Source organism: Capra hircus, chromosome 19 (genome assembly GCF_001704415.2).
Source record: "Capra hircus breed San Clemente chromosome 19, ASM170441v1, whole genome shotgun sequence".
Classification (NCBI taxonomy): Eukaryota; Metazoa; Chordata; class Mammalia; order Artiodactyla; family Bovidae; genus Capra; species Capra hircus.
Window position 1 is genome coordinate 42,428,331 of NC_030826.1, and position 6,000 is coordinate 42,434,330.

The following is a 6,000-nucleotide window of genomic DNA, read 5'->3' on the forward strand; positions in this document are numbered from 1 at the left end:
TGGACACCAAATAAAAAGTGCGCCAAAACTTTGAACAGATACTCCACCAAAAAAGATATAGAAATGACAAATAAGCCACAGAAAGATGCTATCATTAGTCACTGGGCCTCCCTGGTACCTCAGGCACTAAAGAATCCACCTGCCAATGCAGGAGACTCAGGTTCGATCCCTGGGTTAGGAAGATACCCTGGAGAAGGAAATGACAACTCACTCCAGTATTCTTGCCTGGGAAATCCTGTGGACAGAGAAGCCTGGCAGGCTACGTACCCCGGACCATGGGGTCCACAAAGAGTTGGACATGACTAAGCAACTAAACAACAATCATTAGTCATCAGGGAAATGCAAATTAAAACCACAATGACGTAATTATTATACAACCATAAAATGGCTAGTATTAAAAAGATTTATAACACCAGTGGTGAAGGTGTGGAGCAGCTGGAATCCTCATATACTGCTGGTGCAAATGCAATATGGTACAACCACTTTGGAAAAGTTTGCCAGTTGTTTTTCCTTTTTAAAAATTATTTGTTCATTTGGCTGAGCTAGGTCTTCCTTGCTGTGTGGACTTTTCTCCAGTCGCACTGATTGGGGGCTACTCTAGATGCAGTATTCAGGCGTCTCATTGCAGTGACTTCTCTTGCTGCAGAGCACAGGCTCTAGGGCACTTGGGCTACACTGGTTGTGGCCCCCCAGCTCTACAGCACAGGTTCAATAGTTGCGGTGCACAGGCTTAGTTGCTCCTTGGCATGTAGCTTCTTTTCAGATCAGGAATCAAACCCACGTCTCCTGCTTTGGCAGGTGTTTTCTTTACCACTGAGCCACCAGCGAAACCCATTTCCTTTTTTTTCGGTTTTTGGCCATGTCACAGCACATGCGGGATCTTAGTTCCCTGACCAGGGGTTGAACCTGCGCTCCTTGCATTGGAAGCATGGAGTCTTAACCACTGGACTGCCAGGGAAGTCCCCTTTTTAAAAAAGTTAATGTGTACTTACTACCCAACCTGGCCTGTAATTTCTAATTATTTATTGGAGAGAAATGAAAATATATGTCCCCATAAAGACCTGTACACAAATGTGCAAAGCGTCTTTATTCATAATAGCCACAAAGTGGAAACAATGCAAATATCTATGGATTAGTGAATGTATACAAAGTGCAGTGTATACATACAATGGAATACTACTCTCCAATAAAAAGGAACGGACAGTTCCTATACATGAAGATGTACTGCAAACAGTTCCGATATATCGCAAAAGCCTTATGTTACGTGAAAGAAATCAGACACAAAAATTTTATACTTATGATTATACTTATATGACTAAAATGATTCTAGAAAGGAATTACATGGAAAGAAGCATAAGGGACATTTTTGAGGTGATAAAAATACCTTGGTTGTGGTGATGGTTATATGACTATGAACTTTTTTTTAGTGGTTTTTAAAAAGACGTATTTGTTTTTGGCTGTGCTGGATCTTCAGGGTCATGTGGCTTTCTCTAGTTGTGGAGAGCAGGGTCTACTCTCTAGTTGCGGTGCTCGGGCTTCTTATTGTGGTGGCTTCTCTTGCAGAGTACCGGCTCTAGTGTGCTGGCTCAGTAGTTGTGGTGCACAGGCTCAGTTGCCATGCAAAATGTGGGATCTTCCTAGAGCAGGGATTGAACCTGCGTCCCATGCATTGGCAGGCAGATAATCTTGAACCACCAGGGAAGCCCTAACTATGTACTTTTATGAAAACTCACTGAACCTCTGGGCACTGTACATACAGAAAAAAAAAATCACTAACAAGAAGTTGTGACCCTGAATTCTTAATTTAAAATAAAATTATAGCATTAACGTTTTCTAGTGTTGCTTTTTTAAGAGAATCAGGTTGTGTGCATTTGAGACAACAGTGACAAAAATCAAAGCAGAATTAGCTTTTATGAGACCCAAGGAAAACGCTGGCTCTCAGGATGTACAACACTGATTCAGATGAGTTAAAGGAAACTCCTAACAGGCTACAGCTCTACCGTGACTGGTTTTGAATTACAGAAGCACAAGGCTTAATGTTTTCTGTCTAATGGGAATTCCCTGACAGGCCAGGGGTCAGGACTCCATGCTCTCACTGCTGAGAACCTGGGTTCGATCCTTAGTCAGGGAACTAAAATCCCATAAGCCTTGAAGCTTGGCTAGGAAAAAAAAAAAGTATGTAGACTGCTCATTATCATTAATAAAACAAGACTTTTCAGTTATTCCATTCTGAATCAAAATATTAGGGCAAGTACGTCTGAAAATATAACACATCAGAGGCACTAAACTCTACCTCATTACGGAACTCTTGCCTTCAAGGTTTGGAGTGATGAAATCCCAAATGATAAGACAGTTGGACTAAAGATGTTGGGTAAGAGCTCAATACACAGTTTGGTGAAATTAAAAATAAGCAAAACTAGGCATTTTCTGGAATGGAGGTATTCTCTAAAAGCAATTTTTCCTCTTAAAACCCTCTCCCTCAATCCTAACCTAATTATCTTCACCCTTCTCTACATATTTTCATTTTTAAATTTGTTCTTTTATCTTTTAGATTCCACATATAACAGAAAACATACAGTATTCATCTTTCACTGTCTGACTTATTTCAAGAAGCATAATACCCTCCAGGTCTATCCACGTTGTTGTTAACTTGCAAAATTTTTTGTGCGTGTCACATTTTTACTCATTCATCTGTTGATGGGCACTTAGGTTGTTTCTATATCTTGGGTATTGTAAATAATGCTGCTTTGAATATTGGGGTGCAAATATCTTTTTGAATTACTGTTTTCATTTTCTTCAGCTAAATAGCCAGAAGTGAACTTGATGGATTGTATGGCAGTTTTTAAAAATTTTTAAGGAATCTCCACTGTGTTCCATAGTGGCTGTACCAATTCACATTCTCACCAACAGTGCAGCAAGGTTCCCTTTTCTTCACATCCTCACCAGCATCTGTTTGATATCTTATTGTGGTTTTTATTTGCATTTCCCTGTTGATTAGTGATGATGAGTAGCTTTTCATGTGCCTGTTGGTGATCAGTGTGTCTTTTTTGGAAAAATACCTATTCAGACCCTCTGCCTTGTTTTTTTGTCTTTTTTTCTCTGCAGTTTAACTGTCTGATGTAGAAATGTAAAGTGTTTTTCAAACGTTCAGTTCAGTCGCTCAGTCATGTCCGATTCTTTGCGACCCTATGGACTGCAGCACGCCAGGGTTCCCTGTCCATCACCAACTCCCGGAGCTTGTTCAAACTCATGTCCATTGAGTCGGCAATACCATCCAACCATCTTGTCCTCTGTTATCCCCTTCTCCTCCTGCCTTCAATCTTTCCCGGCATCAGGGTCTTTTCCCATGAGTCAGCTCTTTGCATCAGATGGCCAAAGTGGCTAAAACACTTGCCTCAACTCTTTCTTGGAAAATAATTAACAAAGCATAAACTTAAAAAATATATATATATATTTATTTACTTGGCTCTGCCAGGTCTTAGCTGGAGCATACAGGATCTTTAGTTACAGCAGGTGGAATCTAGTTCCCTGAACAGGGATCAAAAGGCTCTGGCACTGGGAGTGCAGTCAGCCACTGGACCACCAGGCAAGTCCAACAATGTATACACTGTTTAAGAAGTTTTTAAACTTGAGTACAGGCATGAAAAAGATAAACTTAGTGAAATAAACTGTTACCTGTTTCACATAAGGCACAAACCAAGGGTGGGAACTGTCACCTAGAGAACTAAGAAGGCCAGATTTCAGATCTCAAGAATTAAAAAGCTAAATATAACATTTTAAATAGCTATTTAAAGGCATGCTAATTCGAAGGCAAGTATAAAAGAAACAAGTCTACATTTTCTACCCTTTTCCTTCCTCACAAAAGTCTTCTTGGGCATAAAATTTCATTTTTAACCCTAGGCTCCTTCTTCTAGTGCTATTTCAAAGAGAACTAAAGTAACAGCACTTCCACTTAAGGAAGTTTTAAAACTACCTTGGCATCCAGTTCCATGACTGGCCTATGAGTACTCTGTCAGTTCTTCCACTAACTGGATCCAGACCTCCCAACTTCCAGTCCCAGGGATCTTCCCACTATTTCTTCATTCCACAAACATGTATTGAGGGGACTTCCCTGGAGGTCCAGTGGTTAGGAATTCATCTTCCAGGGAAGGGGGTGCAGGTTTCATCCCTGGTAAGGGAACTAAGATCCCACATGCTGCCAGGAGTGGAGGAAACAAGAGTGCTGCAGCTAAGATGCGACGCAGCCAAAAATAAACAGGTAACTAATTTTTTAAAAGATGTATTGCTCACCTACTGTGTGCCTGGCACTGTTTTAGCATTCAAAGTGCATCAGTGAATAAAACAAGCCAACATTTCTCTGGGAGAAATAATTCTGGGAGAATTAATTCCAGCTATCTGTAATACACACACTCAGCATGACAATAATAGTATTATTACATCTTTATAGATGATTTTTGCCTCTATTATAAATGCGTGCACGCACGTGTGTGTTTAAAGTACTTTATCTCCTCATACAGACTCTCTTCTACGCAATTAAGTAATCTTTTATCAATGCCACACATTCCAGCTCCAGGGATTCCAAGGCTTAAAATAGACAAGCTCTCACAGAAACCTCTGATAAAGTTAGCACCTTCTAACGCTGGAAACTTCCTTTAAGTTTCTTAAACTTAGAAGAACCCGGTGGGGGATTTTTCTCTTCACAGGCATCATGGCAGCAAAGGCGGAAGAGACTCGCATTCGTGGCCATCTTCACACGCACCCATGGCTACCTCGCCTCTTAGCCCCCATCCTCATCCCTCTAGCTCTGGACTATCGCGATACCTAGGCGACTCCAGTTATAATCCCGTATTTCACCTATGAAAAGCCCACTCTCAATATTTCCACCGGCGGCACGAACACTCTTCCACATCCTTTCCCCTCCCCCGAAACAATTTCTCAGTAGTAACTTTTTACCGAAATAAGTTTGCTCCACATTTCCTAATAGGCACGTCCCAAATACACCACCTTGCCTTTGCTTCAAGGCTCTTTCCCTTACATTATTTGATCCCCAAGAGAATTCTGGGGTGGCAGGGATTGGCGAGAGACCAAATTTGGAGAGAAGCCTCTTACTCAGGGCCAGGACTTGGGGGAGGCGAGAGGGGCACCGAGCGTGAGAACCCGGAGGCACGCGGCACCACCTGGACCCCGAGAACGAGCGCCCCTTTCCATTCTGCGTCTTAGGACCCTCACTCGCCTCACCCCGTTTTTACTGCTACCGCTTCCTCAACACCCCTCAAAGTCATCGAAAGCTGACCCCTCGCGTCTGGTCCTCCTCAAGTCCCCAGCAGTCCACCTCGCTATGGGCCCCCGCAGGTGCCACCGCCCACCTTGCCCAACCCGCGCGGGGGTCCCGCCCACCTGGCCCACCCCGCCCTCCAACGGGATTTCGCGTTCCCGGGCCCGCCCCCGCCGCTCCTCCTCCTGGACACACCGCCCTCCCCGCCGCAGACGCGGTCCTCGCTTGGGGCTCGCTCGGCCAGCTGTCCTCTTTCCCCCAGCTCTCGGAACGGGGAGTGGGCGCCCCGCTAAGCCCAGGCAGGCAATTGGTGTGTCCCTCCACTTCCCCCTAGTTCTCTGACCCCTTCGACTCTCCCTCCCTCAGGCTCCCCGGTGGTGAGGTGCGGAGGCCCGGCCCCACCGGCGGGCCGGGGCTTGTTTACTCACTCACTCTCCATCCCGAGCCGCAGGGACGCACCGCTAGCACGCCTGCGCGCCGCGGCCCCGCCCCCGCGCCGCGGCCCCGCCCCGCGCCTCCTCCGGGCGCCTGCGCACTGCTCCGCCCGCGCCCGGGTGGTCAGGCTCCCTGGGCTTCCTTCTTCGCAGGTCTGTGGTCTGGCGCCAGTACCCCAAACTCAGGAGTCGGAGGTGGTGCAACCCGCCCCGAAGATTTCTAAGGCGGCGTTGTCAGGGGACAGGAAGGGCTCTTGAGAAACTTCCTGGAGCCAGTATTATCTTCTTGAA

General features: G+C 45.2%; 1 protein-coding gene across 2 annotated transcripts in view; it reads right to left on the reverse strand.

Moving 5' to 3' along the window:
* The window catches only part of EZH1 (enhancer of zeste 1 polycomb repressive complex 2 subunit), a 31,405-nt gene extending 25,671 nt beyond the window's left edge, over nucleotides 1-5,734 (reverse strand). Inside the window, exon 1 of one of the 2 annotated variants that reach the window (XM_018065135.1) lies at nucleotides 5,704-5,734. The gene's annotated coding sequence lies outside the window, so the exon portion shown is untranslated. The remainder of the gene's footprint in view (nucleotides 1-5,703) is intronic. The other variant, XM_018065134.1, reaches the window with a different exon arrangement.